The 13,114-nt window shown below is 52.7% G+C and overlaps 1 protein-coding gene across 1 annotated transcript in view; it reads left to right on the forward strand.

Annotated features, from left to right (window-relative positions):
• Positions 1-13,114, forward strand: part of LOC106814433 (translational activator GCN1-like) — a 54,598-nt gene that overhangs the window by 11,750 nt on the left and 29,734 nt on the right.

Genomic DNA, 13,114 nt, shown 5'->3' on the forward strand with positions numbered 1-13,114 from the left:
AGAGAAAGTTTAATTGTCAAGAACAGTGGCTTTCAAGGTATAAGAGCCAAGGTTAAATACGGAGTAAAAAGCCAACGACGGCGGGACCATTTTCCTTTATGTAATGACTCTAGGGGATATCTCGATGTATCTGAGCATTCATATTCGACTGGTTCGGTGCAGCACTGGTAAAGTCTCATCAGGCTGCTAGATCACGAGAAGCTAATACGACGGCGGGCCTGGGGTTAAAGCGCGCAGGAGACACGAGGTGATAGCAACGATCATTCGTAGCGCTGCGTGCTGTTATAGCACGTTGCAGGGAATTCGGATCTAATGGGAGCAACGATGCTTGCGTCTGGGTGTAGATATTGTGTCTACTACCGGTTGTGTGTAGTCGACGTGTCGTTGGTGAAGCGACACTTGGAGCCTCGCGCGCGTGTCTGGATAACAGCGCTATTCGAGTGGGTTATACTAGCGGTGTTGCGTGCTCGGTGTCCCCTTATGGCCGCCGCCGTTCAGCGTTGAACTTGTGCGTCGTCGTTTGTTGCTACTTGAGGAGCGCACGATAATGAAGAAGAGATGTGAGATAAGGTCAGCTCGAAGGATTAGCTGACCAGCGTGCGAAGGTATCGATGAAGGCCGCTCAGGGTATGTATGCTTTGAGACGCCGGCAATGGCTGTGAGATTGATGACGTCGGTATGACTGGATGGTCATGTCCTGCATGCCCATAATCGCGTCAAGAAGGATAATAGAATATGTATCAATCAACTCGTGCTATTGTAAACGATTATGATTTATTTAGGGTGGTGTCCTGTAGAGTAAGTGCACGAACCGTTGTAAGAGGTGTCTGTCCTTAGTTATGTTTGCTGACTGGTTAGTATTGAATAGGTGGTGAGGTGTGGGTCTCATCATCTGATACTTTTCTGGCGTTATTTTACTGGTTAAGTATATTTCTGTGGTTGTTTCTTGGTTACTCACGCATATACTGATGTCGAGATAATGTAAGCGCGGACTTTAGAGTATATTACATCAAATTATAATACTCCAGGCGATATATATATTATCATCGGGATGTTACGTCTGTAGTGATTATTGCTCGACCATGATTGTCTGTGGCGACTCGCTTCAGAGAGCCTTCTGATTTGGAGAGAGAAATGCTGTTGTACACATTACGTTAGTCAGACGAATTCCTGTTGATCGCAGGTCACATGGCGGGTATCGGCCGGTGTGCCTAAGGTATAAACGCGGCTTTGTCCAGAAGTGCTTAGCCTCGAGGGAACTGCTGATATCCGGCGGCTAGTGTAGCGTTCACGTAGGCCGTTACCAGGCTGCTGTGTGCGAGCTCGGGCACTGCACCCCACAACTCGAAAATCACGCGCTCTTCCTGGTAAGCCTGTCTCCTGGCTATGGCGGAGCACACTCATAACAGCGTGGTACGAACTTCCAACGAGCGCTCCCGGGTCTGATGTTGGCAGGCGCGTGAACACGTCTCGGACTATAGCGTTGTCAACAATGAATTAAGCGGATCGAATTAACACTAATATGATTAAAGCGACAAATGAATTATGATGAGAGGTCGCATACATAAAAATCGAACGAGATTAATTAATGCGATAAATAATGCTTCGAAAGAAAATAGTGAGACGAGAAATAATATATGACAGTTTACTACTCAAAGTAATTAGGCATATCAAAGCTTAAACTAGAGCAAACATGAGAATGAACCAAAATCTAGATGAACTGAAGAATTGGCTTTAAATGGTTAAGTGCATGAAAACGAACATCGACATATAATCGGACGCTCCATCAGCGCGACACCGTACTCAACCGCAATTTTCTTCGTCCTCGTTCCGGCGAGAGTAACGGCAGAGGTCTGCGCTGGAGGTTAGCGAGGCAGAGAGAGTGAAACGCCTAACGATATCGCCGAAACCGTCCGGGTCTCTACGGGACGTCCGAGATCCGTGAGTGTCATCTGTATGCGACTCGCATGGGCTGTCTGTCCGTGAGTCCTAGAGAGTTGACTCAGCCGGTGATGGTCTTCGCGAGAATCTCGCGCGTAGCGAACGGACGAGGTATCCAGAGACCTGTCACGGCGGTTGCCGGCTGCGTATGCTGGAGCCGGCGGCATATGATCGGAGAATGAATCGATGCCGACACAATGCTAGTGAGGAAACGTCGCCACATAGAGTTGTCCAGAGCGCACGAGAGCCGGCAGGGCGTGAGGCTAGGCACCATAGTAATAGGATACTCGCCGCAGACCTCGCTGATCGAGGATTCGGCCGACCACTAAACGGCAGACCCCCGTGCTGATAGTGATCCCCCATCCCCGGCGGAGACCGAAATCGGTATCGTCGTGCGGAACTGTAAAGGTTGGCACACGATAAAGCCACGGAGAGAAGAGCTCGATCGCTCATTCACTCGCCTACTGCACAGGAACATGAAGTATAGTACGAAACGCTCGACTTAAAATGAAACTATGTAGGTTGCAGAAGTTAACACTGCCTATCCTCCTGAATGTTTTTCCCCCCTCCCACGGCCCTCGGGGGATGGACGCATACGGCAACTGCGAGGTCCAATAGGGAGGGATCGGGCGGACAAGCAGGAATGGGACGCCGGAGGAGGGGGCACGACGACGTGATGTCTAACCTGCCACCAAGGTAAACGTTGACACCAAGAACCGCCTACGTGAACCAGACGTGAAAACCATCGCATACTTTTACATCTTCTGCTCGAACCGTAAGACCAAATTTCAATCAAGAAGGTCACTCCGTCTATTCCTCGAGCGCTGGAAAAGGACCTACGCTTCGAGAATGATCTCAGGACTTCTGAGCATTGTCGCCTTTCGTCCGCACGGCGGGAGCAGAAAGATTGCCTTGAGCTCCCCTCGTGAGTGGCATGCCGCGCAGCCATTGCTCCACTGCCTTAGAAAGATCATTTACAACTGGAGCATCACGTCACCCCATACGCGTGCAACCGGCCCACCCGGTAGGCAGACGGGGAGGAGGCAGGGCAGGTGACAGGCGAGGACGGCAACGACTCGTCCTCCACGCCACAGGTAGCGCAACGCCGAACACGCGCAGCACCGCACACGCAACACAACGTGATACACATGGCGCACAAAACGCGTACACGAACGCATGCATGCACGCAGCGCCGCACGCACCGCACGCACGCACGCACGCACCGCAACGCACGCACGCAGCGCACGCACGCACGCACGCTCGCACACCACTCGCCCCACGACGGAGGAGAACTCAGGGGTAGTGTGAAGGAGGACGGAGTAGCACGTGAGGCAGACGGATGAGGCGGAAGAGATTATCTACCCGTCTCAGAGATAAGACGCTGTACTACCCCGCAAGCTGTCACACAAAGTCTGACCTATCCGCATAGGAACACTTTTGAAGCGACCTCACCTCCCGCTGTGAGAGCGACGGGCGAGCGCGAGAAGTGCAGTGGTAGAAGCGCGGCGGTACGAAGATCTTATACCGTACTCGAGTGACCTGACGCAGACAATACCTGGCAAGAAGTGACTACGTCAGTGTTGTGTGTGGTTGTCGTGAGCCGTATTCCAGTACACTCCGTCCTCGGAGGGCGACGGAGGAGAGGGATGGTGCGAGAGCACTGTGCGTGCCGTCTCTAGGTACCGTACGCGACATCTTCTGCGCTGCTCAGTAACCAACCTAAGTCCCGCCCACCTCGACGAGGGAGAGAAGGCGGAGGGAGGTTGAGGGAGGGGAAGGGGAAAAGCGAGCGAGGGAGTGGGAGGGTGCAAAGCAATTCTACACGACCCCGACACCAGCGGTAGCAGGCATCATCGCCGACGACGCCTATGCGATTACGCCCGCCACCGGGAGCAAGAGAGCGACGAGAGAGAGAGAGGAGCACTGGAGGCGGGGGGAGGGAGTAGATACTTCAACAGACCCCTAGGATTGTGTACAGGTACACAGCGGAGCACCACGCTATGTTCGCGAGGCAGAGAGGGTGTGCAAGGAGGCCGGGGAGTCCAGGCTGAAGGGGCTCGTGTCTCTACTCGCAACTGGTGCAGATGACTGCGTTATAGTCGGATGCGTGACATTTCGAGCGCTGTCCCCGGCACGTGATACAAACCATCATCGCTAATCCCGTTCGCCGGGTGATTAATTGTTGCTCGGACGGAATAGTCGAGAGAGTGATGAGATGGCGTAGAAAACTCGGTTGTGTCGAGAGAATTCGACCAGACGGTTTCGATTTTGATGTATGTGTTGGTAGCGAGGCGCTCTGATAACTGACGGCAGTGCGTTAGCAGAGTGAGCTATTAGAACTGATTCTGTACTGTCCGTGTGTTCGGTATCGTTGTGTGCGTAGCCATCAGTTACGTGATAGTGAAGTTCGAGTGATGGAATTGAACTAGTATATATGTTGCTTGCTCTTTGCCTCGCCTGTGTTCGCGCGAATGCTATGTCATATAATAGGCGCCTTGGTGCGTGCAGAAGTACTCAGTACGAGACGTAGACTTGGTAGGAAGCGCTGACCGCCTTCAGACGTTAGCCGCACGGCACGTCGGGTAAGCCGACTATGCACATGTTCTTGTGTTTTTCTACTCTTTGTGTGCGCGTGCGGAACTAGGAAGCTCATAACGTTTTTCTCGTCTTGAGCGTGGTTCTCTGTCCACCCAAGTCTGCTCATCGAGAAGCAGTGTACTGAGGCGCGGCGGCGCGGCGGTGGAGGCGACGAGAACGTCCTCTGCCAGGCCCTGAAGGGCGTCAATTCTTTCCACCCAACGCAAACGCTCAGCCCAGAGCCTGGCCAGACTCCGCACGTCGTGCAATTATCCCGAGTCGACGCGAGCGCGTAGTGATGAGTCAAGCGTGAGCGTGTGTACACCACAGCTGCATAAGTGGTAGAGGGTCGAGAGTACGCCAAGGTAGCGCCTGTAACGAAACTGGAAATGGAGTCAGGCACGAAGGAGGTGGCACAAGGAGATGTACACGCCACGGAGACATTGTTGAGGTGTGTTAGAGCTGGGCTAGGTCTCCTAGATCACACAGCTCGCGGTCTGAGTGCATACGCTAACACACTTATTGCGGTAAAGATCCGCGATAGGAGGCCATAAGGAGTGAGAGTAAGATGGCGGCTGCGGCTAGAATAGGGTCATAAGGGGTTGACGATCTTATGTACCAACACACAGATCCGTGTCAACAGTATACAGGTAATGGTAGGCAGGGTGGCAGTAAACCAAGGTAATGGTAAAGGGGTCGCGCTATGGAGTAAGAGTAGAAGCAGTAACATGCTAAATGGATGAGCCAAGTAGTAGAGCTGCTACGAGGAGTGATACAGTAGCTGACGGGTGTCATTCCGCTAGCTAGTAATAGCCGATTAGATCCTACTGCTCACAGACACTAGAACACCGCAAGAAAGAGGAGAGCAGACATGACAGACCAGACGGAGATTTCCTATCTTAGCGGTCTGAAGCGCTCGTTTTAGCTCGCCTCCACTACTCAGCTGTTTAGACTCCCAACCCGTCACATGTAAACCAGACACCAGTGGTTGTTATGCACCCCTACCACATCCCCAGGAAACGCGGAAAGCCGAGCGCTTTTTCTCTATCGCCTCTTTGTTACCGAGCTGACGCATTTAAAGGGAAGGAATATCTCGGAGGACATACCCTGGCTCTTCGATCCGCGAGCGGAACCGCACTCCACCATCTTCCATATTCGTCGTAGTTTGTTGTAAGGCGCTCTTACGAAGAACGCTCTTACGCGCCGCGAGACTCCCGTCAGTAACTGTGCTTGTAGCGCCCCTACATGGTATAAGATTAAAGATCCGATGATCGCCACACACTGTCGTGCCAGCGGAACGGCCGACATATGATTCTATTTTTTAAATACACATCCGCCCGCGCCCACTAATCTCTCGGGACTCCCACTGCATGTTAATCTAGACAATACAATACAATACGTTATTGTACAAACATCAATAAGTTTGCACTGCACATCCCCGCTGCTCGAGCATTCTTAGAGTTCGTTCTTAAATCGTTGTGCACTGGCGAAGACACTGTCACGTTTAATTAAAGCTACTTGCAGTTTTGGTGAACGACTGCTCTCTCACGAGATACAGTCTGTCTACCCGCGCGTCTGGAACAGGCTTTCTAATGCACGTAAGACCTGGAATTGACGCTCCACAACTCGTGTAGTCGCTGACTGCCATACCAGGCGGCGACGTTTCGACTTGACTGTAGCGTCAACACAACGAGAAGTTGCACAGAATATTTACCATCCCAACCATCAAATCGCACGTGTAACCCACGATCGCAAGCCCGTAGTCTACCTTGGATTCGTAAAGTCCCCAATACCCCTTTTATAGCGCGAGTTTACCCGTTATAGTTACTATACGCGTGGGTTGTCGTATACCCGCCACACATAGCCATAATTCTCGTTTCAGACCCTCCTATGTAGTGACCCTTTCGTGGGGCAGTTGGTGACAATGCGTAACTCTCACCGACAGGCATAACTAAAGTTGTAACAAACCCTATCATCTTAATTACTCGCTCTATCCACAAACCACTCGAGGCGCGTTACCTCGCATGCAGTTTTCGTACTTTACTCTTTGGTCCGCCCCTCTTGCAGTGTGACCTTCACGTCTTGCAGGCCAACCCTACCTGAGCGCCAGTTCTGGGCTTTTGATTTCGAGAACGGATCCTTGGCTCAATGCCATTCCCAGTTCAGAGCGACAAGCGGCGCACCGACGCCCGCGTTTGCGCGCTGGACCGCTCACAGAGATACAAGAAGCTATTCGCGCCCATACTGTCCGCGATTTTCTTGTCGCTGATACCTGACAATGCGATCGAAATCCAAATATTTATTCCAGCCTACGTTTGAGCATCAAACCAATGCAGTTGGTGATATGAATAAATTTAAGCGAGAAGTCGCAGAAATATGTTGCGATGAAAAACACAAACAGTGTAAGATTATGTGAGAGGATACACAACAAATGATGACAATATCTATAAGTACTAATAAGGTGACGTCGCACCATAGTTAAAAAAACAGTTGCGAACTTCCCCCTACAGGGGCGTGATCTAGTGAGAAGGGTCATCCTCCGAGTATTCCTTTTACCGCGTTGACTCTTGACCTTGAGATACCTATCTCACTCATTAGTTTACCATGCTAATACCTGTTGAACTACCATCGAGCAGCGAGAACGGCTCCGAGCGCCCCACGTGGGTGTATTAATGTGTTCCGGCCTTAACCTAAAATACTCAACATTCCTTATCAACGAGTCTTTGAGTAGTCTCACAAATATCATACCAGACTATATGCTTCGTTCAATTCCATCTACGTCTGTGTCGTGTCCGCTAATTCCTAGCGTCCCGAAAAGTGAGAGGTACAGGCAGAAGGATTGCTATGTTTTGCTGCATTATCTCGCTTTTGCGTGGGTGGGAGTATATGACCCGGGCTCTCTTTCTTAGAGTTGCTTGGCGCGAGATTTTCCAAACAGGACGTTCTCCCAATTCCTTCAGGGTCAGCTCATCCACTTTGCGCCGCACGCGCCCTAATAAAACACACCAGTTAATCATCCCATACTTATATCGCGCCCGGAGGGTTCTTCGCATCCCCCGTAATTCAAACACGGTTCCAAATATGCTGCCGAGAGAGCTCCTGCAGTACCTCTCCAGCAGCGCGAAGGCAGTACGCGAAACCTCACAAGTTCGTCGCGCGCATGCAACGAGGAAACGACATTGTTGTTACCCGGACGTGGTCCTACTCTGAGGGGCAGGTTTCACAGTCATTGTCGTGTACACAGACACCACGCAGACCACTGCATGCAACCACACAACCAGCATAACGCACACACAATATCCACAAGGCGCACACGCCACACAGCATACCACCACGATCGTACACTCATACTATGCACGTACGCACCCGCGCAACGTCCTCCACACACAACACACAAGCAGAACTCGTCATTCCTGCAACAACATTCTCCATGCCATACTCTCTCTGTACTATTCCGTCCACAACAATTAACGCCCACTGGTTTACGGCAACAGCCGAAAGTCCCCAACTAAAGCACTTCAACGGAGACGAAACCCCTTCCTCCGCCCTCCGCCTCCCTCGCGCCTCCTCCTCCATCCCCGGGGAATCACACTGTGTCGCCTGTCGTACCTGGGGGCGGAGAATTCTCCCCTCCCTCCCTCCTCCCCTCCCCTCCTCCCTCCCTCCGGGGGGTCAACGTGTCCGCGTGCGGTACCTGGGGCGGAGAATCTCTCCGCGCCTCCCTCCGCTCGACTTTCCCCTCCCCTCCCTGCCCTCCTCTCCCTCCCCCCGGGGGAGGGGGTGTCGGCGTCGTAACCTTGAGACGGGCATCTCTCCCCTTCCCTCCCTCCCCTCCCCCGGGGGAGGGGGTGGTCGCGGTCATACCTGAGCGGAGAAGGTGCTCATCTTCGCCCCCCTCCTTCCCGCTCACCCTCCCCCTCCGCCCGCGGGGAGGCGGGTGTCGGCGTCGTAGCTGAAGACGGAGAATCTCCCCCATTCCCTCCCTCCTCCATCCCCTCCCCTCCTCCCTCATCCCTCATCCTCCCCCGGGGGGAGGGAGGGTGTCGCGTCGTACCTGGGGCGGAGAATCTCTCCCCGCTCCCTCCCTCCCCTCCCCCTCCTCCCGGGGGGAGGGGGTTCGCGTTCGTAACCTGGGGCGGAGAATCTCTCCCCCTCCGCTCCTCCTCCTCCTCCTCCTCCTCCCGGGGGAGAAGGTGTCGGCGTCAGTACCTGGGGCGGAGTAATCTCTCGGCGGTGTTTGTGTCCGCGGCGGTCGGTCGCGTGTAACCGACTGGCGACGGCAGCGCTCGCACGGGTCTGTCTGGCAGCGCCTCCTGGCCATGCCACGCAGCTATCCAAGCTGCACACGCACGGCTGCCCAGCATACGCAAGCGTCACGCTGACGCGATCAGGTCACCTTGACGACGGCAATCAACACAGAAATGAACGACCGTGATTGCGATCGGATTCTGTGTTCACCCTCGGCATCGCAACCACGTTCGGTTCTCGCGCAAATTGCCAATTGATCGTTCGTATATACGTCGTTTATTATTAATCTATCACATTATTAATGCATTATTATAGGTTTTTTTAATTTTATTTTTTTTAATTTATTAATATTTGTTTTATGTAAATTTTTTTTACTATTTTTTGATATTATGATTATTGATTTGTTCTTATTTATTATCACCATCATCATAATTCATTTTGCCTAATCAATTATTTAATCATCGTTATTTATTGTTTTATAGGGGGCAATTCAACGCGCCTGCAACTCAACCGGTGTTTGAGGTCGTACCGTGTAATCGCCTCAGACGAGCTGCACGGAAGGCCGCGTGTTCGCGTGGGGGGCGCGAGCGGTGACGCAACAGGCCGCAGCAGCCCTGCGAGCAGGCACGCGGCGGTGCACGCGCGGCGGCCCCCTGCGTTGCCGTGCGACGAATGCGCGCAGCTAACGGATGCCATCGACTTCGAGAGCTCGCACCATCAGCGCTGTCGAGAAGCATCCAAGACCGCGAACTCGTTATTCATGCCGTTAATTATAAGTTAATTATGCGCTAATATATCGCTCGCAAATGCTCGTTGCCAGTGAGTCGCAAGCACGATTCATTACAAGAAATCGCCGAAGTTAGCAGGGAGCACCCCCCCCCATACCACGTCGGCACTACAAGGCGCCACCTCACCGTCGGGCACATAACAGGCCCACCTAGCGTCGTTTAATACGAGTTTGGTGTCATGCTTACCTTCTTGAGATTCGGCGGCGCGAGATGTGCCGACTCTCTTCTCGACAGCTGCGCGCTTCAGGCACTTCCTGCTGCTTCCTTACTCAGCTGGGGCTTCTCCTCCTTAATTCTTCTTCTTCTTCTCCGCTCCTGTAGCAAGGGACGCGTTAACGTGAGGGTGGGCCAATCGTCCAGCTCCCACCACCGCACCCATGCCAACAACAGGGCGCAGCACATGTACACACAGCACGCACGACACGGCCAGCGCACAACACAGCACGCACACACGTACGCACGTTCCTCGCCAACCAAGCACATCACGGCTTTAAGCCCGAAGCTTAAAACGGCCTGGCTACAACTATGTACCTAAGTTAGCAGAGTTACTGGCGTGCCTGTAGAAATGTCGTACTCTGCTCTAGTTGTAAGTTACATTAAATTTTCCTCGGTTTAACTAACCGTGGCATCACAAGATTCCTCGATTCCCTCGCTGGTTTATTGCCACACGCCAACACCATCAAACCGCCAGGTAAAAGCTAACAAGAAGAGAGGACTGACAGAACGCCTGCTGTCCAGCCACCACATGCATCCATCACACTGCTGATCACTCAGACACCTCCGCTTCCACGGCCTGATTGCAGACGTGGAAGGTGTTCGCTCACCCTTCGTAGCTCTAAGTCATGCCAAGACTAGCTCCTTGTAGCTATACACCTTGCTCTCTCCGCTTGATGTTGCCCTTTCTGGTCTCATCCTTGATGCTACAAAGCACGAAGATTGTCCATAACGTTTCACTGTAGTCAATCAGCACGCAGCAGCAAACAACCCCTAGCTGTGTTGTGACCCTCCCCCCACCATGCACTCGCGGCAGCATAGGCACTAACGCAGCTTTGATGTAACGTTGACTTTTTTAGTGCAAATATGCTAACTCATCCCTAAGACCCAACGCTCCATTAACAGCTCTGGCTAATTAAAGTGCCAAGGCAGAGCAAGATTTATACGCGAGAAATGCCTTGCCAACGATAAACACTTCTACTCGTCTCACCTTTCACTTTCATGCACTTCGTTTCTGCGCAAAAACAAGTGAACGCAAGCGGCAGTCCCATACGCTCTCGATGACGGACTTGTCCGTAGTACGTCGCCCTCTGGTGTCATGTAGACGGCGTAGTCGGCGAGCAGATATCTGCTTGCGCGCCGACGCGTCAAGGCAACAGCCGACTCACGTTGATCGACGAGCTTCGGCAATGGCGCTCGGCGGCGACGACCGTGCAGAGCCGGGCGAGCTCGCGATCACTGTTACGGCCCAGTCGATCCTGAACCCCGACACGACCGACGTGGACGCGTTCAAACGCTCGTGACGGCAGCACGTCGACCTTGCACTCACGATTCCACACGTAACTGTCATTTAGAAACGGGATCGTGCGGCAAGGAATGCGTTTGTAGAGTCTGATTGATTTTTTATGCGTTATTATTCGTGTGATTCCGAATAGTTGTTCACGTACAAACATAGGTGTTCAGGTATGCCACCAGGGGTCAGGTCATATAAATGGCAGGTTATTAAAACACAATTGGGTGTCAAAATAACAGCCATTAAAGGGGCACACGTACCACAAGCAAGGGGGTCATGTAGCACAACAAGGAGTCTATCCTAACGACAAACAAGGGGGTCATGTAACACCACAGGAAGTTAAACTAAGGGTCACGTAAGCATAACAATGAGCTAAGCAGCAGGATCATCCACAAACGCGGTACATAAACGAGTCACAGACCAATCGACCAGACATTCACAGCCGGCGGGTACACTACGTAAAGCAATATTACAAGCATGACCCGATCCAGCGCGAGCGCGCTGAACGGTCGATATGACGTCGCATTACGGCAATGACTAAGAGAGCGTCGCGGAGATGGCGCGGGGGAGAGCGTACCTCGTCGAGCGTGGGTTCTGCGTCGCAGCATCACGAAGATTGGCGTCAGCGGGGCGCGAGCACAAATCTGCACCGCCGGTCCACGTGGTTCACGTCCACAGCACGTCCGTCCCACAGGTCTGGATTGCTCCATGACTAGCACGGCAGCGAAAAAAACACATAGAAATAATTTGCACAAGACACACTTTGACGGCGCCAAAATTATGCATCGATAGATCACTTCACCATGCCACATCTTGAAGTTCAGGAAATGCAGCTGTCAGCATGAGAGAGAAACTCTGTCTCTAGAAGACGAGAGAGAGAGAGCTGTATTAAAGGTTCTCCATGAGAATTCAGAGGCACGTCGGCACTCGGGCCCACATTCATCGCGCGACGATTGGCCTAACTGGACTTAACATGAATTATTAATTTAACCCTCGTGTTTACGAGTAAACATAGACGACAGTAGCACCAGTACGTATTAGCTGTCGGGCCGCCCGTCGCGTTACGCACTAACCACGTTAAAAAAAACGCGCGAAACCCCGACGTAACCGACGAAGGGTGGTGGTGGCGCGTCGGAGCAGTGTTTCATGCGGCGATGAGGTGGACGTCGCGGGCGGTGAGGTCGGGCACGGCGGCGAACGCGGGTTGCCCTCGCGAAGGATGCGTCCCGCGCGCCTGCTCTGGCGACGTCGCGGTCGTCAGGGTCGGCAGCGTCTGCCTTCACGAGGTCGTAAGCCGATCTACGCACGAGCAGAGAGCAAGCGAGTGAGTGAGAGATGATATGATGCTACTGGTGAGGTGGGGCGCGGGATGGTGCTGCTGCTGCTGGTCTTGCTGCTGCGCTCTGCTGCTACCTGCTGCTGCTGCACTGATGTTGTTGTCTTGTTTCTTGTTGCTGCTGCTGCTGGGGGTAGTGTTAGTGATGGTGGTAGTGCTGGTGATATTACTACTACACTAATAATAATAATAACAAATAATACATAAAGCAAAAGAACCTACACAGTTTATACAAACTGCAATTCGTTACCGCAAACAATCAAATTCGCGACAGCAACGTGTTCGCGTGAAAATACCGGACAACAACAAAAACATGCGATGGTGAGAACGGCATATACAGACCTTCTGCGGTCGGCCAGCATGTCCCTTGAACTCCCGCGCAGAAGGACAGGGCGAGGCTGGCGCCCGCCTAGCGACGCGAGCATCAGCTGCGCACGCCTTCGCGCGTACAGACGACGCGCAGTTGCGCAGCGTACGACCGCGTGCATCGCGTAGAACGACTGCGCCGGCTAGAAACGGCTTCGCGCTGGAATCGGACGAAAAATGTGAATAAAAGTCTTCGGGTGGAAAAAAAACGGACTTGGAAAGCATCATCCGAGTGAGATACACGACTTCCTTACATGATTGTTGTTAGCCGGAGAAGCAGACGAAAAGAGCAGCCTAGAGCGGCGGGAAATCTCATCAGTACCGACGGCGTCAAGAAAGCCGACGCTGATT

This window comes from Priapulus caudatus, unplaced genomic scaffold, assembly GCF_000485595.1.
Source record: "Priapulus caudatus unplaced genomic scaffold, Priapulus_caudatus-5.0.1 Scaffold925, whole genome shotgun sequence".
NCBI classification, from domain to species: Eukaryota; Metazoa; Priapulida; class Priapulimorpha; order Priapulimorphida; family Priapulidae; genus Priapulus; species Priapulus caudatus.